The following is a 26,991-nucleotide window of genomic DNA, read 5'->3' on the forward strand; positions in this document are numbered from 1 at the left end:
TATCTTCATTAGATGTATCGGGGAGCTAATTATGTATCTCGACAAATCCGAAATCAGAAAAAAGGTATCTGGGGCTAATTATGTATTTTTAATTTCAAGGAAAAGATGTATCTTCATTTCATATATTATGTATCTCGACGGATCCAAAATCGAAAGTAATGTATCGAGAGCTAATTATATATCATTACAAAGAAAAAGAATATCTTCCTTGGGTGTATCGGGAGCTAATTATGTATTTCGACAGATCCAAAATCAGAATTTTCAATAATTATGTAAAATGACGAAATTTCATATAATTAAACTCCAAATTGTCGGGTGCATATAAATATGTGATAATTACGGCCCTAAACACTTTGGCCAACTAGTTTATAAAACGAGTAAAAAGTGCCTAATTTGTGTATACGTTATGCTAAATATACACATACAATAAACATACATGTATACACAATATGTACATTGATAACATATATGTTATGTATTTTGGCCGTGTTGGTAAACTAGTTGGTTGAACGTTATATTATATATCCGTAACTTCCCCTAAATATATACCATACGAACTTATTAAAATCAAAATATCCATTGAACTCCACTACAAAATCTGGGCTATTATAAAGAAACATGAAAACAAGGCCCTCCCACGAGTATCATCAACACATATAGCCTAGCTGTATGCAACAACAACATATCTAATGTAATCTGTACACTAGTTGTATCATTAAATAATTTCTATGTAATACATGTAATCATATATTTGTTTGTTCAATTATCATTTTCTAATTTTATTTTTTTCCTGATCCAGATGAAATATAATTATTTTCATATACAGAAAAGGACCACCACGAGTGGTGAGGAAATGATGTTCAATTTGTTTGTCTATGAAATAAGCAGTAACTTCATTTGTACTACTAAACAAAGGGAAAATTACCTATTTGGGTACTTTTCACAAAATATCTACTGATTTTAAATATATTTTTTATTTATTATCGAGACATATTATATTTAGAAAATATTTACCTTTTATAGCAACTGTATTATGCATTAAAAATGAATTATGTATGTAATATTGTTGTATTAAAATGTATTATACTTGTTTTGGTTAAAAAATATACTATATATTAAAAACGAATTATGTATGCAATATAAATACATTACGGTATGTACTAAAAGTGAATTTCGCATGGAATATAGATGTATATTAAGTGTTCTAAATGTATTGTGCTTGTTTTCATAAAAAATCTATATTATGTATTAAAAATGAATTATACATGTGCTAAAGTTATATTGCTATAAATGATAAATATTTTCTAAATATGATACATTTAGGTAAGTTTCCTACAAACAAAAGCTGATTCAAAAGACCAAAATGACATTCTTGAAGACTCCAATTTTGAGCCCAGTCCAACAAAAGTTGAAAGCCCAATATTAACCATAGGTTCTTGGATCATGTTTGAATGGATCTCATAAATATTTAACATAAATAGTAACCAGCCTATTTTATGTTGAATATAACATAAACATCCTATGTGTTATGAAATAATAACAAAAGGAAAATTTAAAATCTAATTTCTAAGTGGGTTGTGCTCACGAATAGATAAAAGTAATTAGCGCTTCATAATTTTTTTCTCTCTAGAAGACCCCTGAGATATGATCGACCACCCCAACCAATACCAAAAATCAACCATTCAATCACCGGCAAAACCACCGGACCCGTCACCCAAAAACACAAAAGACATAATCGAGGAGGACCCAAAGGATAAACAATCCTTCAAAGGCGTGCTGAAGGACAAGCAAGTTGAGCTCAACCAGTTCTACACGCATATTTTATAATTAGAGATAATTGAAACCGATAACAAAGAGGAACCCATCATCCTGTTTGAAGAGGATAAGACTTTCAAACTAAGGACTTAACAATTTTTTCCTTTTTGATGATGACAAACCCATGCAAGTATTAAACATCTTCAAATAATCACGTAGCCTACACAGCAGGACTCAGCAATACAAGCTATAAGAGTTCTGCCAAACCAGTTTGCGCAGCCAATTCCCCTTGAATATGAGCACTGAGATTCTTCCTGACTGTGAGAACCTCCATTTACATTCTTCAGGTTCAACAACCCTTTGTTTCCTCTATAAGTACAACCAGTATTCACAGCTAATCTCAAATTCATACTTTCCCCTAACTTCAATATACAACATGTAAAGGAACTACTGCTGAACAGAGAATGAGAAGATCGATCTTTATTCATAGGCTAATGGAGAATATATAGGCGCTCATACAACACCTAGTCCTAAAGTAATACAACAACTAATTACAATCCTAAAGTTATACAATAACTAATTACAGTTGTACAAGTAGATAACTATGAAATAATTACAAGTTATTCTCGTATGTCTCTTTTACGCCCCCGCAAGTTGGTGTTGATGTCTACAATACCCAACTTGTTAAACATACGACTGAAAGAAGCATGTGGAGGTGGCTTGGTTAGGACATCGACAACCTGATCAGCAGCATGTAAGTGCTTGACTTCAACCTCTTTGTGTTGCACCCGATCACAAATAAAGTGGAAATCGATGGCAATATGCTTCATCTTACTATGAAAGACAGGATTCTCACAGATGTAGGTAGTTCCAATATTATCACAGAGTATACACGGGATGCAAGCAAGGGAAAAATGAAGCTCATGCAGTAGGTTAGTGATCCAGTTGGTTTTTGCCAGAGCAGCAACTACAACTCGGTATTTAGCTTTGGTGGATGATCGAGAGATAGATAGCTGCTTCTTAGAGGATCACGAGACTGGCATACTTCCAAGATATATAACATGGCCAGTTGTGGAAGTTCTGTCTATAGGGTCACCATCCCAATCAGAGTCAGAGTACACCATAAGTTGATTATTAGTCTCACGGGTTATTTGAAGACCAAAAGAGGAGGTCTGTTTGAGATATCGAAGCAATCGCTTAACAGCTTTCCAATGATTAGCTTGAGGACAATGCATAAACTGGGAGAGTTTATTTACTGTAAATGCAATGTCAGGTCTGGTGAAGGATAAATATTGCAGCTTGCAAATAATTTTTTAAAAGAAAGAGCCATCAATAATAGGATCAACTTGATTTACACTAAGAACAGTAGAGACGGACATAGGAGTGGGAACGCCTTTGCTTTCTTGCATATTGGCTTCCTGGAGAAGGTCTTCAATATACTTTTGTTGTTTTATGAAGATGCTTGGTTGTTTCGTTGAGAAATTGCAGCAGTGATTGGTGATGTCCGTTTGACTTCTTCCTGCTTAAGAAAGATCTCATAATCAAGAAGTTTCTCATAGAGTTCTTCATAGGTGATCATTGTTTCACGTGATCGGATGGCTGCAGAAATAACGTTATATTCAGGACCAAGGTCTTGGAGGATTCACATGGTAAGTTGCACATCTGTGATTGACACTCCACCAATTGCAAGTTCATCAGCAATGAAACGTATGTCATGAAGATAGTCAGTGACAGACCAAGAATCTTTGGTAATACGGGCTAATTTATCTTGAAGACTGATAATTATAGTATGCCATTTGTTTGCGAAGAAAGTGTGTAGGGATTCCCATGCTTTGTTGGCCGTTTTAGCTGTTGTAATTGTAGATGCAATTGTAGGTTCCACCGATGCCAAGATGGGTTCCTAAACTAGCTGATCTTGGCGAAACCAGTTAGTATAAGCTGGATTAGGAGTGCTTTCATTATTTTTTGTAAGTGTGGTCGGAGGAGCAACTATTGTGCCATTAAGGTGACCGAAAAGGTTGTATCCGTGCATGAGCATCGACACCTGTGCCTTCCAGGTAGTGAAGTTGTGGTTGCCTGCAAGTTTGATGGGTAGTTGAGATGCAGGATTAAACTGCATGATGCTAGTGCTGCTGGCAGTGTTATTTGCATTAACAATAGTGGCTTTGGTGGCCATATTTTTACGTGAGGCAGTAGGTAGGGTTGGAGAGAAAAAAAGAAAAAAAATTGATATTGTAGCTTTAAAGATCTGATACCATAAAGGAACTACTGTTGAACAGAGAATGAGAAGATCGATCTTTATTCATAGGCTAATGGAGAATATAAAGACGCTCATACAACACCTTTTCCTAAAGTAATACAACAACTAATTACAATCCTAAAGTTATACGATAACTAATTATAGTTGTACAAGTAGATAACTATGAAATAATTACAAGTTATTCTTGTATGTCTTTTTTAACATGTCCCCTTAACGTCAATATGCAATATGCCCAGCTGATCTCAAACTTCCTTCTTTTGGCATCATCAAAGAGGTTAGGTAGTAAACCAATTATAAATAAGCATACACATTAACTCATGGCCATTGACATAACACTTACATGAGTAGGAAAGATCAAGGAAGGAAAAAAGGGAAATAGCACTAAGAGAACTCTTACAGAAACCAGGAGAAAGTATGAAACATTATTCAAACAAAGGCCAATAATAAGAAGAAGTAGCAGCGGTTAGGACATAGGAGAGATTTAGGGAAATGAGAGGAGATTTCAAGGAAGAAAGTACCAATCTCCCTCTCCTTGGACTATATGTATAGATGTGCATTAATGATATACTAACTCCCCTTTTATACACATACCTTTAACTATGGAAGCCCCAAACAATCAGAAATGGTCAGTAGCTGCACTTTTTATTCTTATCATAGGCAATTGACATAATGGAGTGTAACAATTTATATGGAACTTTTCCTAGTGAAGAGAATATGACTACTGTTTCAAAATAGATTATGATACTAACCTGAATAGATACCTGGTCCCTATATGATGGCTTTAGTAAACCTAGGTACACAACACTTGAGCTATTTTACCCTTCTCCTTAACTTTTCCTCCCTATCATGGTTGTACATCTGTAAAAGATATGAGACTGAGTTAGACATAGGTGAAATTATCTATCCTTGATACCTTCTTACCAAGTCATATCCATAGTAAGAGGATGAAGAGGATCAACATGCATTCAACTTAGTCTCATCAGCCCCAAAAATCTTGACCTGTTTCCTTCAAAGGGTTATCTACCAAGTGCTTTGGTAAAAATGTCAGCAATTTAAGCTTCCGTGTTGCGAAACACCATCTTAATCAAGCCTTTTTCTACATTATCCTTTAGAAAGTAATGCCTGATATCAATATATTTTGTTCTTTTATGCTTAACCAGATTCTTTGCCATATTGATAGCACTTGTGTTGTCACAGTACAAATGCACACAATCTAAGAGAATGCCAAAGTCTTTAAGTTGCTGCTTGATCCACAATAGTTGCACACAACATGATGCAGCTGTAATATATTCAACTTCAGTAGTGGCGAGTGCCACTGAGTTCTGCTTCTTGGTACCCCAAGAAATCAAGGATGATCTAAGAAAATGAGACATTCTTGAGGTACTTTTTTATCAATCAGGTATCCAACATAATCATCATAAACATATGTCAAAATTGTCACCAGCAGGGTGTAAGAGAACCAGGTTAGTAGTCCTTGTAAGATATCTTAAAATCCTCTTGACTATACTCAAGTGAGATTCCTTTGGACTTGCCTGAAACCTAGCACACATCCCAACACCAAAAATAATATCAGGTCTGCTAGCTGTCAGGTAAAGTAATGAACCAATGATCTCTCTATACATAGTCTCATTTACAGAGGGACCAGGTTCACCCAAGTCCAGTTTAGAGGAGGTTTCTATAGGAGTATCAATAGGCTTTGTATCCTCTATATGGAACCTCTTAAGCAGTTCTTGAATGTACTTTTATTGACATACAGTAGTTCCAGTTGTACTCTGCTTAATTTGCAAGCCAAGGAAGAAGTAGAGTTCTCCCATCATACTCATCTCAAACTCGCTACTCATCAATCTGGAAAACTCATCACAAAGTGAGATGGTAGTGGTTCCAAAGATGATATCATCCACATTCACTTGAGCAATAAGAAGATTTCTTCCTTTAGCTTTGAGAAATAATGTGTTGTCAATTTTCCTCTTTTGAACCCATTGCCAAGCAAGAATTTGAACAACCTTTCATAACAAGCTGTGGGAGCTTATTTCAATCTATACAGGGCTTTGTCCAATTTGAACATATGATTAGGAAATTCAATATTTTCAAAACCTGGAGGCTTCCTGACAAACACTTTTTCCTTGAGGAAACCATTCAAAAAAGCACTCTTTACATCCATCTGGAACAATTTGAACTCCATGTAAGAGGCAAATGTAATGAGAATTCGAATTGCCTCTATTTTAGCCAATTGAGCAAATGTCTAATCAAAATCTATGTCTTTTTTTTAGTTGTAGCCTTGCATAACAAGCCTAGCCTTGTTATTAATAGTATTTCCATGTTCATCTGTTTTATTTCTGTAGACCCACCTGGTCCCTATGATAGTTCTATCTGAGGGCCTTAGGACCAAGTGCCAAACCTTACTTCTTTCAAATTGATGGAGTTTCTCTCGCATAGCATTGATCCAATCTGCATCCTTCAATTCTCCCTTTACAATCTTGGGTTCAATTTATGACAAAAAGCACAAAGGTTCTGGGCTCTGTTCCTTGTGTGCATCCTAGAGTTCAGAGGAGACATTAGGTAGTCAAGAGGATGGGATGATTGATGCTTCCAACTGGATTTGAGAGGAGTGGGATGACTAGAGCTAGGACCAGTTTCTATTGAGGCATCACCCTTAGGAGACTGATAATTTCCTTCACTAGATGTAGGGTCAGGATTTGAAGAGATAACTTCTAATGTGTCACCATTCTACTAATCTCCTACATCTTCAGCTTCAGTTCCTGATTCTGGACCCAGAGATGCAGCTTCATCCTAATCCTCAACAGGCTTTTCTGAAACATTTATGGGGATTCCTAGCTCATCATCATCATCATTAGGGGAGATGCCCTTGCTGATATTTCCAGTTTCATCAAATACAACATGAACAATATATATATATATATATATATATGGAAGTGCCTTGGGTTGTCGGGTGGAATCAGTATCTGAAACCAATATGTAATAACAATATGACATGGGGTTTTCCTTGTAGTTGTTCAATTATATATTTGTCCCACATGGGGTGAGTAATTGCTTTTGAAGGGGTATATAGGTTTTGGACTACTCCAGGCGTTACAATTTGGATTGAATGTTCATATCTTTTCAAATGGTATCAAAGTCAGCCTTTAGCAAATGAATTTTGGCACTGGTCGACACATATTGGCATTGGAGTAGTCCCTGATCCCTTATTTTCTTTTTGTGCATCATGTAGTTTCTGTTTGTATTGTTAGAGGATGGGGTATCTTTTGGAGAGAACCATGTATTCTAGATTTCTCGTCTTTGGTATACCAATTGTCTACGGCCAAGTTGGCCTTGTTATTAATCTTTTACTTGATCAAAAAAAAAAAAGAACAAAAAAACAGACCTTAAGTCAGACATGCTCCTTTAGAAAAAATGCTCTGAGGTTTAAGCTTCCTTCCTTTCTTTCTTAAGTCTTGTGGCCAGTCAAACACGATCACATAAATTGGGACGGAGGGAGTACTATGTTAGAGAATGATATAAAGTGGCTGTTCTAACCTCTTACTCGCAGGTTTACCACTTAAGCTGCTGTAGATGTTCCAAGTCTAGTTCTGATGAAAGTAACATATGTATATTATGATAACTGGGCAAAAGGTGACATTTGGGTATCATGGCATGGGTTATATATTCACCGTGAATCAAGCTACTGTGGAGGGGCAAGAAAAATCTAATATTGAACGAGGGATGGTTTCAGCTGAGGCATATTATATTTGTTTCCAGGGTTTTCCCTCCACACGTGACAAACAAGTATGGAGAGTTACGTTGTTGTTGAATAACAAAAATTCCTTCTGTTTTCATGATAACTTACGTCTATTTCCTATCAAATATGACACGGTTTTTTTTGAATTATATATCAAATTATATATCTTCTTCTACATTTCAAAATTATTTTGAAAAATATGACACGGTTTTTTTCTTCAAATTAATTGATTTGAATTACCTCAACATTTTGGTACAAATCAGTACTTGTAATTTCAGCTTGCGGCTGCTCTCGTCACCTTGGCTTTACAATGGACCTAGCTTTGGCTTTGATACCAGGTCAAGAACGGACCTTGGGCTTAATTCAACAACTCAACCTCAAAAGGTAGCTCAAGAGATAAGGTACCCACTCTAACACCTTTAAGTTAGTGCAGTAGGAGTGTAACATTCCTTTCACATCACAATAAAGTATTCTCTTAAGTTCACTAGTCAAAAGCATAAAGGAAATGCATTTATCATCTACTGAAGAGCGGAGCGAAGTAAGTGGTTTACAATTTATCTTTATACAGCCTAAATTCCCTATGCTGTGGCATTGAAGCTGCATTTATTAACAGCAAATGATGCTTAGCGTGACCAGAATACAAAGATGGTAACGAGCTTTAGACAGTCATGGCCTCATTAAGGAAGTGGTGTGGGTATTAATGCACCTGTCCTCGAATTAAAAGCTTTGGTTTTGCTTTTCTGTTAAGTCTGTTGCATATTTCCATGTGAAGATGTGTTTCTTTTATTTCCCTTTTTCTTTTTATACATAGAACAGTTTCTTTTTCTATACAATGCGGTCGGTTTTGTTGCAGAGCTTATCATATGTTTTTGTAAATAAGGAAAGCCTATCATATATTGACGAAACTGTTTAAGCAATATTCGGTATCTGTCTTTTTGTTCCTAATGCAACCTTGATTGTCTATCTGATTCTTGTTTTTCCCTGTTGGTGAATGTAAAATGTAGATTGTCAATGGATCTGAAGTGTAAGCAAGTTTGTCGGTGAAACTGAAAAAGATGTGAGAGATTTGTTTGCCAATGACGAGCAAGATCAAAGAACCATAGGTAAGATCTATCATATTTTGAGTTTAAACTTGGTTACTTTAATCCCAAATTTTTGTCTTTCCAGGTGACCAAAGTGACCTGCATGTTATTATTTTTGATGAGATTGATGCAATCTGTAAGGTGGGACCTCATGAAATTAAGAATTTTGATTTTTTGAGATTATTACTCCTGTTCTTATTATATCTCATGTGGTTGATTCTGTAGATTTAGTTTCTTAAAATGATGCTTTTGTTATACAGTCTAGAGGAACAACTAGAGATGGAACCGGTGTGCATGATAGCATTGTTAACCAGCTCCTCACCAAGGTATGCGCAACAACTTTTAATCATGTTCACAAATCACGGCCATTAGAGTGACTCTATGACAGCTGTAGAATGCTTTTATCTGTTAATGATTCAAGCTGGTTGATTGTTTCTTGTTGTTTAGATAGATGGTGTGGAATCTCTGAATAATGTTTTGCTCATTGGAATGACAAATAGGAAAGATCTGCTTGACGAAGCACTAATGAGGTAACGACAGTCTCTGTTATCATTCTGTCTTATTGTTTAAGTTGATAAAAAGTCTGTTCTAGTATCTCTTGTTATCTTCCACAATACGGGTAAGTAGAATCTGAATAATAGAATAACAACTTCAACTCGAGTTCAAGTATGAACAAGAACACAGTGAAGTTAAACAAATATCCTCAACACAAGATCAAAATGATCTTTACAAGAGGTGTATTTTATATTTTAGAAATATAGATGAAACAGAAATTGTTAATGCCAAGTCGTCCGAATTTACGGACTTTCCTTAAGGAAATAATTCCCCTCACTGTACCCGAGGTTGCGGAATTTTTCCTCCCAAGATAAAATGGCCAACAATTCAAGTATAGCAGTACCTCAAATACTTGAATTCTTCGAATGCACTCTCGGTTTGATTGATCACAAAGAGTATTTAGAAGACAAGAAGATTTATGTGTAATTTTAAATTTTCATGCTCTAACCTGTGGAAGAAAACAGGTTATTTATATCCACAACATGCCCTTCCGAAAAGGTGGCATTGGTTCAATTTTAGAGGTGTATCTTTTCCTGAAAATGCATATTTGTTTATTTAAAACAGTGCAGTAATTTTCTGAAACAGTACACCTTTTCAAGAACAAGTGCACCAGTTTGAAACAGTGCATCACTTTGTTGAAGAGTTGCATCTGTTTGAACCAATGTATATACTATTTCGAAAATCTGCATCTTCTCAGTCGAACACTGCAGCATTTCGTTGCACCAGCTCAAACACAACACTGTTTTATGTTGAAACAGTGCAACTGTTCACTGCATGCATGCATAAATAAATGGAGCATTATTGCTTCGGATTGAATTTATTTGTTTCTGTCAAATAAAATTTGTCCAAAAAGATAGATCTCATCGATCGATCATTTGCCAAATCCAAATTCAAATCCGAGCCGAGCGACGACGACGGCGCGAGGCATCTCTATTTCCTTGCCTCACTTACCATGTGAAGTAAGTGTTTCACTTTATAAACACTTTAAAGTTCTCTTCTTCCACCATGGGAGAAGAGTAAACTTTCCAATTTAAAGAGTACACTTTCCAATTTGGGTGTCTCCTTTACTTCACTTGATTTCTCCATTTTCCATTCAACACATATATATAGAACCTAATAATCCCCCACATGAATGGGGAATGACTATGTTTTTCGTAAAACTTTACGGACAACATGTGATTATCAAGCAAAGACTGATTGCATCTGGATAAGTGGGTTTCCCTTTGAACTTTCCGTAGTGAACATGCATCGGATGCACTTGGTCAATCGGTAGATTTGATATCTTTGAACCGTCAAACTTTAATGTACACCTAGACAACACATGTCGCACAACCAGCCTTTTACCATTTATGGTTCTTACGATTTTGTTCTTTTCAGCCATGAACACGTCCCGGTTTTTATGAGAGCCTAGAGAATAGGCCTTTACTAATATTCTCTTTGAAGCGGCTTCCACTTCGCCCACACATAGGTGATTTCTAAACGTTCAATCCTATAGATTAAATTATTTGGTCAAATCTATCAAATTTAGATAATCATTAAAAGACTTTCACCTTAAGTCTTATCCTTGTTTACTATACATTGTCTATATCATGAGAATGAGTTGGGTAATTGACAATGTTGAAACTGCCAGACACAACTTTGTTTGATCTCCTTGAACCTAGCTCTTGGGATCTCCAGTCTGCTAGGTAGAGTTACCGCCATGCTGACTTGTCCTAGGCCTTAAACCTATTCCCTTGGATGTTCTTTCCACTCTTCTCTAGATAGGCCTTTTGTAAGTGGATCCGACACATTATTCTTTGACTTTACATAGTCTACAGTGATAATTCCACTAGAGAGAAGTTCTCTAATGGTATTATCTCTTCGTCTTATATGACGAGATTTACTGTTATACATCATGCTCCCTGCCCTACCTATTGTCGCTTGGCTATCACAGTGTATATATACTGGTGGAGCTAGCTTGGGCCAATAAGAAATATCTTCTAAGAAATTTCGAAGCCATTCTTCTTCTTCACCGGCTTTATCCAATGCGATAAATTCAGATTCCATTGTAGAGCGAGCGATACAAGTCTGTTTGGATGATTTCCAAGAAACTGCTCCTCCACCGATAGTAAATACATATCCACTTGTGGATTTTACTTCGTTTGATCCAGTGATCCAATTTGCATCACTATATCCTTTAAGTACCATGGGATATTTATTATAATGCAAAGCAAAATTTTGAGTTTATTTAAGATACCCCAAAACTCTTTTCATTGCCATCCAGTGAGTTTTGTTGGGATTACTCGTGTACCGACTCAATTTACTGATAGCGCATGCTATGTCTGGTCGTGTACAGTTTATTATATAAATTAAACATCCCAATACTCTTGCGTACTCTAATTGCGAGTCACTTTCACCTTCATTCTTTCGAAGTGCAAAGCTCGTATCCAATGGAGTCTTGGCAATACCGAATTTCATATACTTGAACTTGTCAAGTACCTTTTCGATATAATGAGACTATGACAATGTCAACCCTTATGGAGTTCGATGGATTCTTATACCTAAGATCACATCTGCAACTCCAAGGTCCTTCATATCAAACTTGCTCTCGAGCATTCGTTTTGTTGCATTTATGTTAGAAATGTCTCTACTGATGATCAATATATCATCCACATATAAAAATACAATGACTTGGTGATTTGGAGTGTCTTTAATATAAACACATTTATCACATTTATTTATTTTGAATCCGTTTGCCAACATGATTTGGTCAAACTTCGCATGCCATTGTTTTGCTGCTTGCTTTAGTCCATATAATGACTTAATAAGTTTACACACCTTGTTTTCCTTTCCTGGAACTACAAAACCCTCAGGTTGTTCTATGTAAATTTCTTCCTCCAAATCTCCATTTAGGAATGCGGTTTTTACATCCATTTGATGAATTTGAAGATCATATACCGCCGACAAGGCAATTAACATTTGAATCGAGGTTATCCTTATTACTGGCGAGTATGTATCAAAGTAATCAAGGCCTTCCTTTTGTTTGAAGCCTTTTACTACAAATATTGCCTTGTATTTGTCCATAGTATCATCCGCCTTCATTTTCCTTTTGAAGATCCATTTAGAATCTAAAGATTTATTTCCGGGAGGAAGGTCAACCAATTCCCATGTATGGTTTCTTAAGATTGAATCTATCTCACTATTTACTACCTCTTTCCAAAAGGATGAGTCTGACGAAGACATCGCTTCTTTAAATGTTTGAGACTCATTTTCTAAGAGAAATGTTACAAAATCCGATCCAAATGAAGTTGACATTCTTTGACGTGTACTACGTCTTGGATTTTCTTCATTATGTACATTCTCACTTGGTTCATCTCGAGGTCGTTTGGAACCTCCACTAGACTGTTCTTGTGTAATTTTATACGGATAAATGTTTTTAAAGAATTCAACATTGTCCGATTCAATTATCGTATTTTCACTAATATCCGGATGTTCGGATTTATGAACCAAAAATTGACATGCTTTACTACTTTTAGCATATCTTATGAACACGTAGTCCACCATTTTAGGTCCTATTTTAACCCTTTTAGGTATAGGAACTTGAACCTTCGCTAGACACCCCCACACTTTGAAATATTTCAAGTTAGGTTTCCTTCCTTTCTATTTTTCGTAAGGAATTGATTGTGTCTTACTATAGGAAACTCTATTGAGTATACGATTGGCCGTAAGGATAGCCTCCCCCCATAAGTTTTGCGGTAAACCGGAACTTATAAGTAAGACATTCATCATTTCCTTCAAAGTTTGATTTTTTCTGTCCGCAATTTCATTAGATTGAGGTGAATACGGGGCCTTAGTTTGATGGATTATTCCATTCTCTACACATATTTGCGCAAAGGGAGATTTATATTCTCCGCCCCTATCACTTTTTATCATTTTGATCTTTTTGTCTAACTGATTTTCAACTTCAGTTTTATATTGCCTAAACGCATCTATTGCTTCATCCTTACTATTTAGCAAGTAGACATAACAATATCTAGTGCAATCGTCAATAAAAGTTATGAAATACTTTTTCCCACCACGAGATGGTGTTGACTTCATATCACAAATGTCAGTGTGTATTAAGTCTAAGGGATTGAAATTCCTTTCAACAGACTTATAAGGATGCCTTGCATACTTTGATTCCACACACGTTTGACACTTTGATTTATTGCACTCAAAGTTTGGTAAAACTTCTAAGTTAATCAGTTTTTGTAGCGTTTTATAATTAACATGGCCTAAACGTTCATTCCATAAATAATAAGACTCAAGCAAATAAGATGAATACGGATTTTTATTCATTTCAACAGTCATTACATTCATCTTATAAAGGCCCTCCGTGAGATAGCCTTTTTCTACATACATTTCTCCTTTGCTAACTACTATTTTTCCAGAAACGGTTACACATTTGAATCCATTCTTATCTAGGAGTGAAACATAAATTAAGTTCCTACGTAACTCCGGAATATATAGCACATTTTTCAATGTCAAGACTTTGTCGGAAGTCATCTTTAGGCAAATTTTTCCTGTTCCCTCCACCTTAGCAGTAGCGGAGTTGGCCATGTAAAGCATTTCTTCTGCTTGAGCTGGAGAAAATGATGAGAACAACTCTTTGTTTGCGCAAACATGGCGTGTGACACCTGAATCCATCCACCATTCGCGTGGAATCCCCACCAAGTTGCATTCCGTGAACATAGCACACAAATCATCATATTCTTGGTTGGACTCAATCATATTCGCTTGATCTTTTTTCTTGCCTTTCTTCGGGGCTCGACAATTTGTGGACTTGTGGCCAATTTTGCCACAATTGAAGCATTTTTCCTTGAAAATTTTCTTGGGTTGATTGCTTCCATGTTCAACTTTCATTTTTTTCTTCGAGTTGTTTTGGCCATCTTCTACAATATGTCAAGAAGCCAATGCTCTCATGAGTGATTCCCCCCTTTCCTATAGTTTCAGGAAGAGCAATCCACTGTCGAGTAACTATATTACATATAATATAATGTATGGTAGGCCACCAATTTCGAGAATATCTTAACAAAATTAAGTTACCACTGGATGCAGTCAAACTAACTGAGAAAATACCTGCATAGATAAACCCTAAATCCACAGTACTTCTTGATAAACCCTTTGCATGCAAAAACTATACATATTCTAAACTATTTGGTTCAGGCATAAAGAGAAGAGTAAAAGGAAGCTGAGTTTTATCATTATCGTGATGGTGATGATGAATTTTAGAGGCAGTAACGAAGTTATCAGAGGAGATTAGAGAACAGCAGCGTCTGCAAACTAATTTGCATTGAGTTGCTTCTTTCTTTGTTGGTAGGCTAGTGAGGACATTACTATGTGACTTAGTACGTCACATTATTCAAACAAATACCGTCTTCTTCTTCTTCTGGCTATTGACAACAACCTGAAACTTTTTTATGGACTTTGGTCCATTTTCATCTGTGGATATCAGATGTATACTGACTATATATCAGCCTCTGTTTGTCTGCATTCTTTGCATATTAATCGTATACTAGTGTATAAAAACCCGCATATTAGGCTCCATAACCTGTATATCCCATGTATATTGTGTGGACCCACTTTTTCCTGTCGTATACCCATTGTATATCCCATATATCATCTCTTCATCTTCTATACTAGTCCATTTTGGCATGGGGTTCGACTTAGAAAAGATGGGACTTGATCACATGAATGCAAAGGTAAGGGAGTCCAATTGAACTCGGGGAGCTTTTCATGCAAAGAAAACAAATATAAGGATTAATATAATGGAAATAAACACAACCAACAAAAGAGAAGTTCAAAATACTTTCATTTAAATCAAACACCCAATATATATTAATGCAAATCCATTCGGGTAATCAAAGGGGTTACAAATGGGCATTTGAAATTGTTAGACTTGTGAATATGAAGATCACTTGAGAATTGTGTAGGAAAACTCTTTGAACATAGAGAGAGAAAAGATAAAGATTGAATTCATCGAGAAACTTCCTTCTCTGCTAGTTGTTCCTTTTCTTACCAGTTATATGGAAAAATATCTAACCACATATTTACAACTTTGGAAATAAAACTACAATGTAAAATACAGAAGTGGGCTTGGGTACTGCTTGCTAGATGGGCTTGCTAGGCTAAATAGGCCTGTGGTTATTTTTTCATTCTTGGGCCCTAACACCCCCCTTAAGCCTGAGGTGAACAAACACCAAGCTTGCAAAGGAAATGGTGATGGAGCTGACCAGGAAGAGGCTTCGTCATGATGTCTACAAGTTGTTAGATGAATGAATGTAATGTAAAGAGATGAGACCTGCAGAGAGACAATTGCATACATAATGATAGTCCACGTCAATGTGCTTCGTGCGCTCATAAAACACCGAGTTCTTGGCAATGTGGAGTGCAGCTTGATTGTCTCAATAAAGAGGAACAGGATAAGTAATAGGTAAGCCAATATCACTGAGAATTCAAACCAACCAAGAGATTTTAGCAACAACTTTTCGAAGTGCTCGATATTCAGCCTCCGTAGATGAAAGTGAAATAGTAGGCTATTTTTGCTTTTCCAAGAAATGGGACAACCCCCAAGGGTGATAAAAAAGTCATAAATAGATTTCCTTGAGGTGGCACAACTGGCCCAGTCAGAATTAGAGTAAGCACATAGAGAAAAATTATCAGCCTTAGAGAGGAGAATGCCTTGTGCAGGTGCATTAAGGAGATAATGAAGAGCGTGTAACCCAGCAAGCATATGAAGAGACTGTGGATTTTGCAAAAACTGACTCAAGTGTTGGACAACAAATGCAATGTCAGGGTGAGTATGTTGCAAGAAATTAAGCTTGCCAATTAGACGCCTGTAATGACTAGGATCAGGAAGCGGGTCACCCATATCAATGGTGAGTTTGATCGATGCATCCAAAGGAGTAAGTACAGGAGAGAAATGACCAGCATTAAACTCATCTAGAAGGTCAGATGTAAACCTGTGTTGATTACTGAGAAATCCCTGGGAATAAGAAGATACTTCAAAACCCAAAAAATAATGGAAAGTACCCAAGTCCTTAATTTAGAACTGACAATCCAAGAAGGATTTAAGAGAATTCATTTCATGAAGATTATCACCAACCAATAATATGTTATCCACATACACCACTAGAATCACAATAGAACCAAAAACATGTTTGGTGAAGAGTGAATAATCGCTCTTACTAGAAATGTAGCCTTTGGATAACAAAGCTTCAGAAAATTTTGAAAACCATTGTCTATAAGCTTGTCTAAGCCCATAAAGTGACTTTCTCAACCTACAAACCAGAGGAGAAAACGAGGAAGAAGGGACAGTGACTTCAAGACCAAGAGGGATTTTCATATAAACCTCCTCATGGAGATCACCATGGAGGAAAGCATTGTTAAAATCCAGCTGAAAAATAGTCTAGCCCCTCTTAACAGCAAGGGATAATAAGCATTTGACAGTGGTAAATTTAACAACTGGAGAAAAAGTCTCATTGAAGTCAATCCCCTCCTTTTGAGTATCACCTCTAATAGCCAACCGAGCTTTGTACCTTTCTACAGAACCATCAGCCTTGTATTTGATCTTGCAGACCCATTTACAAGGGGTAGCTTTCTTGTGAGGAGGAAAGGGAACAATGTCCCAAGTATAGTTGGCAGCAAATGCATTGAATTCCTTTAGCATGGCCTCTTGTCAAGCATGATCAGTAACTGCCTGCTGGTAGTGTTAAGGTTCTTGCAACTGGGGGACTATAACAGGGATCTTAGAAGAGGAAGAAGCTGAGGAACAAATGAAATCAGAAAGGTAAGCAGGAGAAGTGGTAATCCTGGAAGTTTTCTTGTGGTCACAGGGGGAGCAGAAGGAACAAGTGTAGAAGAAGAGGAGGAAAGAGGAGTAAGGGTAGCGATAGAAAAAGAAGAAGGAAGGTCAACAAAAATAGGATCAGGAGGGGAGAAAGGGAAGGAGAGAAAGGTTTATATGGGAAAATATGTTCGTGGAAAATCACATCTCTAGAGAAAAAGATAGAGAAATTAGAAAGGTAAAGTAGTTTATATCCTTTATTGCCACAACAACAACCAAGAAAAATACATGAAATAGACCTAGATTGAAACTTGTCTCTACCAACTTTAGAAGATGAATAAAAACAAAGACAACAAAATGACCTAAGATGATCATAAAAAGGGGGTGAACCATGTAATTTTTCATAAGGTGATATATTCACCAAAAAACTTGAGGGAATTCTGTTAATTAAATAGGTTGCAGTTAGTACACAATCACCCCAGTATTTTAAAGGGAGATTTGATTGGAAAAGAAGGGCTCTAGACACTTTTAGAAGATGTTTGTGTTTTCTTTCCATAACTCCATTCTATTGAAGAGTGTGAGGGATAGTGGTTTGATGAATAATTTCATGTTCAGCAAAAAAGGATGAAACAGTAGCACTACTACCCAATTCAAAAGCATTGTCAGACCTGAAAGTCTGAACAGAAGAATGAAATTGAGTATGTACCATGGCAGTAAAAGCCTTAAGGATAGGAAAAGCATTGCTTTTACAAGAAAAAAGACGATTCCAAGTTATTTTGGTGAAATCATCCACAAGAGTAAGAAAATATCTAAATCCATTATATGTTTGAGTGTTGTAAGGGACCCAGATGTCAATGTGAACAAGTTGGAATGGAACAGTAGAATGAATGACAAAATTAGGAAAGGAAAATCTTTGTTGTGTGGTCATGGGACAAATGTTGCAAATAAAAGATTGTTTATGAGATACTTTATCAGACAAATAAGGAATAGAATGCATTTTGTGAAAAGGCATATGCCCCATTCTCTGATGCCAAAACAAATCTATTTTACTTATGTCAGAACTGAGATTACACATAGGAAGAACATTACAAAAAATATTACAAGGAATGTTAGTACTAGAAGGGGAATGTAAGCAAGTAGTAGTAGTGGAATCTGATGACTGTGGAATAGTAGTAAGTGATGTTTTTGTAGAAGCAGGGGAGAAAAGTTCATCATTCGGATGTAGATAATAGAGCCTGCCTGCAGCCTTACCAATTATCAGAGGCCTCTTCAGTGAAGGGCCCTGTAAATAGCAATGAGACTTGGTAAGTAAAGCATTACAATTTAATTGAGATATAAGATTGTGAATAGAAATTAAATTGAATTGAAAAAAGGGGACTAGAAGGAAATAATAAAGTGTGATATCAGGTCTTAAAGTCAAGGAACTAGTGGAAAAAACTTTTACTTTGTATCCATTGGGAAGAGTAACTAAGAAAGGTCTAGGGAGAGGGGAAATATTGTGTAGAAGATGTTTGTGAGGTTTCATGTGATTTGTGGCTCCAGAGTCTAAGATCCATGGATGTAAACTGACTGAAGCAGAGTCATATGCATGAGGATTCAAAAAACTAGCAGCATAAACAGTGAAAAAACTTGCAAAGTGTGTAAAACCAGTGGAATCTGAAGAAAACTCTTCTGAATTTGGAAAAACACTGCTACAAGAGGAAGCTACTGGACATTACTGGTGAAAAAGAGTTTGCAAATATTGATACTGCTCTTTGCTGAACCCATGTGAATACTTATCAGTAGTGGCAGTGGAAGGACTGTGCAGGGATGGAGAATCAGGCAAATTAGCATCAGTTTGGACACATAAAATAGTTTTCTTGATCTTTGTGAACTTGAAATCTGAGGGAAAACCAATGAGCCTATAGCATTTGTCCATTGCATGTACAGGTTTCTTACAATAAGTGCAAAATAATGATGCAGTATTAGCTAGTGATGGAAACTGAGGCTTCTTGGAATCAAAATTGATCCTTTGAGAGTAGCCTCTATTGTTCTGAGGATATGCACTTACTAGAGAATAGCCTCTATTGCTCTTACCGGAGAGTTTTGATTGGTAATAGGTTCTATTGGTATTAGGGCATGATGAGGTTAGGCAGGCATCTGAGTCTCCAGAAAATGTAGCAGTAGAGGAGAGATTCTCTTTCTAACTTTCATCTTGTAATAACAAAGAATATACCTTGTTGACCGAAGGAAGGGGAGACATCATTAAAATACTACTCTTGGGTGTGGAGAAAGAATCATTCAACCCATTTAGAAATTGAAAAATTTATTAGTCCTTTATGAATTTAGACAAGGTTCCACAAGTACAGTTGGGACCAACATAAGAAGAATTGAGTTCATCCCAAAGACTTCTAAATCTAGTGTAATAAGAGGCAATGCTAGAAAACCCTTGAGTGGTGGAATGGATTTTCTTTTGGATCTGAATGTATCTTGAACTATTTGATTGTCCAAACCTGACATTCAGATCCTCCCATATTTCCTTGGCAGTTCTGAGAGATATGACACTTATTGTTATGTCTCTTGATACAGAATTAAGTATCCATGCTTTTACCATGTCATTACACCATTGTCAATAGGAGAAATATGGTGATTCACTAGTGGGAGCAGGTGTCCTGCTATCTAGAATACTCGGCTTATTTTTAGCTGATAGTGAAGTCATTATGCTATATCTACGGATAGTGAAACCAAAACCAGAGAAGGGAACAACCACTATTTGGCTACCGGTACTATCCGAATGGTGAACGTAGAAGGGATGAGAGGTTTTGAGTGAAAAAAAAGTGTAAAACCTTGAGTCATTTTTGAACTCATTTTCTACGACTTACACTAGGGTATACAGTCAAAATACTACTGCAATACAACCTAAATCACCACAATACAGCTAAAGTCACCACAACACAGCTCAAATCACCACAATATAGCTAAAATACCACAATAATGCCGAAATATGATAACCACAGTACAATTAAAATCACCACAATAATACCGAAATATGGCTCAAAACACAATAAAAACTACAAGATAGCCCAGATCAACGTGAATCGTAGAGCTATTGACAACCACAACGAGATCCTCAAAACGTTGCTTATCAAAATTGACATCCAAGGCTGAGATCTTAGAGAAGGGAATGAATTTACCAGAAAGGACTTCGTAAGATTGAACAAAATGACCGGAGAAGGCCAAAATCTTCAAACCAACACGGAAAATCCAAAACCTCTGAAACCATGAGCAAGGGTACCATCAGAAGAAAGCTGAGAAGGAGAGGAATTGTTTGCTGGGCTCTGATACCATGTTAGACTTGTGAATATGAAGATCGCTTGAGAATTGTGCAGGAAAACTCTTTGAACATAGAGAGAGAAAAGATGAAGACTGAATTCATCGAGAAACTTCCTTCTCTTCCAGTTGTCCCTTTTCTTACCAGCTATATGGAAAATATCTAATCACATATTTACAACTTTGTAATAAAACTAAAATGTAAAATATAGAAGTGGGATCGGGTACTGCTTGCCAGATGGACTTGCTAAGCTAAATAAGCCTGTGGTTATTTTTTCATTCTTGGGCCCTAACAGAAATAGATCTTGTGGAATAGCGTAGATATTATACTTTAGGAAAAGATTTAGACAAAATTTTATAGCTGCGACTAGAAGTGCTGCTTCATCAGGAGACTCTGCTTCAACATTGTCGCTGCCAGTATCCTTATTTAACTCAGGAATAGCAGTATGACAAAGTGAAAGTATCCTAAAGAATAGCATAATGATATCTGCATTTGGTTCCTGCATCCAATTCCCTTCATAAGTCGGGTATCCTCAAAGCTGAACCTTTTGTATTGCAGGCCTGGCCTCATCTTTAGACGTGACAGCCCTTTGTAGTTCAATTTCTGATGACCCTCCGTGTGAAATGTCACGATCTTGCCCATCAAGGTCCTCTAACATCTGCTGTGCAACTGCAAGTTCTACATCAGTGGCTCGTGTCCCATATGCACTACCAGAAATGGAGCATTTTAGGATGTCCATTTGATTGCATGTCAAAGTGACAGTTTTATCCGAGAGGATGGTATCAACTGCCCCAACTCCTCATTTAAGTTTGATGTTCGTGCGGAGTTCCTGCCTCTTCATCATACATATTAATATCCTGGTTTATGAACAATGCTTGTAGGACCTTCACTACTTCAACAGAAACATAGAGGGAGATAGGAATCAAATAGCCATATAATATTAGTGCAGTGATCAGATCAGAGGTGGACCTACATTGAGACTAGGGGGTGCACGTGCACCCGCTAGCCTCGAGAAAAACACTGTATACTGTATATATAGTGTGTATAGCTATATATATATCAGGAAATTTGTATATATATCCGGAAATTTATATAAATATATGTTGTGCATCCTGTAAGATAATAGACTCGGTTGGTGAGATGGTTAAAGTTGTTGTCAAAAATCTCCTTTGGATGCTCATTGATGCAACATTATTGCTGTTTTCCCCTTTCCGACAACATTATATTTTAAATTTTCCATCTATTATTCATCCGTCCTATTTTACTCGTCTCAAATTTTCTAATTTGATTTCTCATTTTACTTGTCATTTTTCATCAAGACAAGATAATTTTCTTTTTCCTTTTTTTTACTCTTAGTATCAATTGTTTTTTTTCTAAATTAAAATATAAACATCATTTAATAAGGGTAATAGTGGTATATGGTAAAGTAGTCATGTTATTAATTATTTTTCTAATCAATGTGCAATATCAAATTGGGGTGAGTAAAATGGGACGGAGGGAGTATCTATATAGAGAGAGACACACAATATTTATGTATTTTAATTTTATTCCAAAAATACAAGCTACCTTCAAACTTTAAAAGTTAGATTCTCCCTATCTTATACTATAAAATGTTTATTTTATTTTTATCTTTTAATCATCGACTTATTTTTGTATAAAAATTAGCAATTTAATGTTTGAAATAGGCTTAATTCTAACGTTTTCTTGTAGCAACCATCTAGCAAACAAATCTCTCGGATTTTCTATTTTCCAAAAACATTCTATTATTGTTGAAAATATAATGGTGCATCGAATTAAAGTACAGTGAATAGCACACTTTTGTCGTATTAAACGAAATTAATGATATTCAATAATATTAGATTTTCAAAGAACTGTATGTCAAACTTTGACACTATTAATTATTTTATTTAAATATAAAGGTGCACCCACCAAGCTCAAATCCTGAGTTCGCCTCTTAATTAGATGGAAAATGACTTACAACTCGGGCCTGTTTGGATTAGTTGTACTGATGTTCTTGACCATAGGCTGCATATACCACCAGTGTGACATGTCCAATCTTGTATTTACGGCAAAACCGATGCAACTGATAAATGATATCATGACTAGGAGGGTGAAGAGGATGTAACACTATCTTGTCCATTTGAAGGTTTGATCTTACTCCTTTTTGAAGGAGATTCTGTAGAATTTTGCATAACTTTGCTTTCATGACCTGTGAATATAACAACTCCATATATATATATATATATATATATATATATGTCATATTCCTGAGCTTTGAATCCCCGAGGAGAATTTGAGTAGGATCAAGAGGATAAATTTGATGATCATATTTAAGGTTGCCCACAAAAGGGTAAAGGTTAAGATTGGGATCTTCACATTTTATGGTAGCCCTGAATTCCTTGAAAGCCTCATTATTATCCAATGGTAGGGTAACCTCCAAAGCTCTTTTTACCTTCAAGTTTCTCTCGATCCAAGTTCATAGTTTCCACATAACAGATTCCATCTTGATAACTCGATGATAAAAGAAGCGAGTCAGCAGAAAGAATTGGTCCTTTTCCACCTTCACAATGCGTCCAACACGAATGTGATAAATTTATACTTTGTTGTAGATATGTATTTTGTGAGGTACTTAAAAGGTTTCTTTTCATGGAGATGGGAGTGGTTGCAATGGACTACTCTTGGAAAACCAGTACCTAGCTGATGGGGACCCTCTTCCTCATCAGTTCTTGGACGACAGCAACCAAATGTATAGAGATTGCTCCATTGGATCTTTGCCCTTTTGCTGCTACCTCGTGTCATTCCTTTCCTCCCAATGAAAGCCAAAATTGATCAGTTATACACCCACATACCGCATTATATGTTTTAACAAGAATTGCTATCAATTGCTTTCATCGGGATAATTAAATGGCTCATGCACAATATCCTACTCAACTGGATTGGGGATCAGCCTCTCTTCAACCCCGTGAAGTTTAAACTGTCAATGTAATAAAACATTGACTTTCAGTCATGGGAGGGTATAGTATACAACTAATAGCAAAGCTGAGTGAAGCATATATGCAAAAGTAACCGTAACATCAAACAACAAGGAGCCATCACCTAAACATAGCAAATAACATATGATCCAACCCATAGAAAAAGCCACTATGACTGGGTTTTTCACTGAAAAAATGATTTGTCAACTTTAATTAGTTCTTAATTTTAATTTAAGAGAGTATATATATATTATAACCATATTTTGATCCTTTTTATATACTAGTTAGGAGGTGCGTGTAACTCACTTTAATGAGTTCAAATATTAAACTTTTAAATAATAAAGATGAATATAATAATTAAATTTAATATCTTTTGAGTATGTAAAGATGGAGAATTTATTTATTAAACCTAATATTTACCAAAAATATTTTTAAAAGTCGATCGACATCCATCTACCGTCTGTAAATTGCAACAAAACAATACAATGATAGAGACATCAAAATAATATAATTAAATCTAATCTTTACACACAACAATTTTCTCAAAATCGTCTGACACTCATCTACCACCTGTAAATAATAACAAAATAATACGATAATAGAGATATCAAAATAATACAACTAAACCTAACCTTTACATAAAAAAATTCCTCAAAGCCGACTAACATTTATCTATCACCTGTAAACTGCAACAAAATAATACAGTAAAAGTGATATCAAAATAATATAATTAAACTTAAATTTTACACACAAAAATTTCTCAAAGCCGATCGAGATTCATCTACGAACTGTAAACTGCCGCAAAATAACAAACTAATAGAGATATTACGATAATACAATTAAACCTAACATTTAACTAAAAATGAATTCAAAGCTGACTCACATTCATCTAGCATCCTTAAATTAAAATAAAACAATAAGATAATAAAGATATCAAAACAATACAATTAAACCTGACCTTTACACAAGAAATTCTTCAAAGCCAACTGACATTCATCTACGACTTGTAAACTATAAAAAAAAAATATAATAGTGATCACAAAGCTTCGATTTTGATCCAACTAATTCTTGTCTAAGCGAAAATTTTGACCCTATAGAATTCTATTATGCTATCAAACACAATGAAGAAGTTGAGGATTAGAAAATCAAGCATCCACTAATCTAGACATGCAATTGAATCAAGTTAGATGAGCAACAATAATATTCTCGTAAACCGGAATTGTTCTCTAGTTTAACGTACATCTCAATATTTTCTTAATAGAGTCCTATTTTAGAAATATTTTTCTAATTGAACAGTAGAAAGAAAAATATTAATTAATTCTCCTACGACATATTTTAGGAGTCTCATATATTTTAGAAAGTCTAGTAGAAAGAAAAATATTAAATAATTCTCCTATCATATTTTAGGAGTCCCATATATTTTAGGAAGTCTAGTAGAAAGAAATATTAAATAATTCTCCTACCATATATTTTAGGAGTCCTATATTTTAGGAAGTCTAGTTAATATAATAAAAAAAATAATTAAATAATAAATTAAAAAAATAGTGAAAAGACAGTTTTGTCTAAAGAAGAGTCTTTCAATGAAGGACAAAAAGTTTAAATCACTTTTTTAAGGGTCTCTACACTTTTAATATATTATAGATATAAATTATAGATATAGATTATAGATATAGATTATAGTTATAGATTATAAATATAGATATAGATAAAGATGTGTCTAACTCAATTTTTCTTTAAGGATTATATAACGAAAGAATACTGATTTCTTAATAGATTAGACTATCTAGTAAAGACTATTTTCATAAATAAAAAAATTAGTTGATATATTTATGAAACTAAAATTATACTACATACCAAAATTTGGTAGTCCTCAATGACACTATGATAGTTTTAATTTTTTTTCAAAATACTCTAAAATTGAGATATGTGTTGGTAAAATTATCTTTCTAAATTATGACATGTAGTTGATATGATTATGACAATTTTAAATTTTTAAAAATCCTCTAAAATTGTGAAATATGATGTTAAATTACTTTTCTCATCTAAAATTGTGACATGTAGTTGATAAAATTACTTTTGTTCCACTAAAATTGTGACATGCTAATGATAAAATTGTTTTTCTCTTTCTAAAGCTGTGACATGTGGTTGATAAAATTATTATATTTTTTACCACTTGCGCCTTTGCATTCGGTATATCATAATTATATAATAAATTACTCTATTTATTGAGTTTGTCTTTGTGCTTTTAATTGTTTGAGTAGTCAATTAGTTCTCTTAGAAGTTTTCATTATAATATTCATTTTTTTGATAAATTACATGTTTTTTAATTAATTCAATTGATAAATATAAAAAATAAATGTTTAATAATTTATTTTATCTATTAAATTACTAATATTTTATGACTTTTATTAACATAACTGTCAATAATATTATTTGTACAAATTTTGACAATGCTTATTTGATGGCAAAATTAAAAAGGTTTTATTTTAAACTATATTTAGCATGTTGATTTATTTTCAAAGAATTAAAATAATCTTTAAAAAATAATATTATATATGTATTTCTATTTTATGTGTTTTGAATAGTTTATCTTGTTTATTATTACTCTTTTTCAATGCATCTTATGACAGATGAATGCAATATTTTAAAATATTTCATAAAAATATCAACCAAATTCTTTTAATGAAAATAGTCTTCAACTGGTAGTCTAATTTATTAATAAATTGGTATTCTTTCGTTATATAATTGATAAGAAAAATTGAGTTAGACACATATAAAAAGGGTCAAGATATGGATAATATATTATATTCTCTTAAATTAAAATTAAGAATTGATTAATGTCGCCATGTCATTTTTCAGGTGGGAGTATTGTAAAATCTGATCATATTGACTTTTGTGATGACCGTAGCAAAGTAAAATGACTTTTGTGTAATGAATGAAAGAAAAGTGATTTTTATATAATGGACACAAAGTTAACAGTAAAAAATTAAAACATGAAAAAGAAAATGCCAAACCCGATATAACTAAAACTAAAGAGAGAAAAAAATAAAAAAAAGAAAATGATGTTTTTCTTCTAATTTAAAAGTCACCCGCCAAAGGACTTCAACACCGCGGAAAAGCGCCGGGACTCTCAACCGGAAAGGCGATTCAGCTAAACTGGTTTGTAATTGAGTTACTAGTTCGTTGCGATTGTTGTTAATCTAGTTTCTTACTTGTTCGTAGTCGCATTGTCCCGAATATTTTACTTGTTGTGATTGTTGTTAATCTAGTTTCTTACACGTTTGTAATGGCATTGTTGTTACTTGTTGCGATTGTTATTAATCTAGTTTAGATTTCTGTTGTTTGAATTGTGAATCGCGAATTCAGGTGATTCGCGGCGTTGTGATGGTTGTTAATCCAATTTGGCGTTGTGATGGTTGTTAATCCAATTTTTACTTGTTTGTAATCGCATTGTCCTGAATTTTTTACTTATTCATTTTCTGAATTTTTTACTTGTTCGTTTTTGCATTATTGTTAA

The 26,991-nt window shown here is 34.9% G+C and overlaps 1 pseudogene; it reads right to left on the minus strand.

The window, feature by feature from the left end:
• Positions 1-20,660: 20,660 nt before the first annotated feature.
• LOC124899576 lies at positions 20,661-23,301 on the minus strand (annotated as a pseudogene).
• Between the last annotated feature and the right edge of the window lie 3,690 nt (positions 23,302-26,991).

The sequence above is a fragment of the Capsicum annuum genome, chromosome 6 (genome assembly GCF_002878395.1).
Source record: "Capsicum annuum cultivar UCD-10X-F1 chromosome 6, UCD10Xv1.1, whole genome shotgun sequence".
NCBI classification, from domain to species: Eukaryota; Viridiplantae; Streptophyta; class Magnoliopsida; order Solanales; family Solanaceae; genus Capsicum; species Capsicum annuum.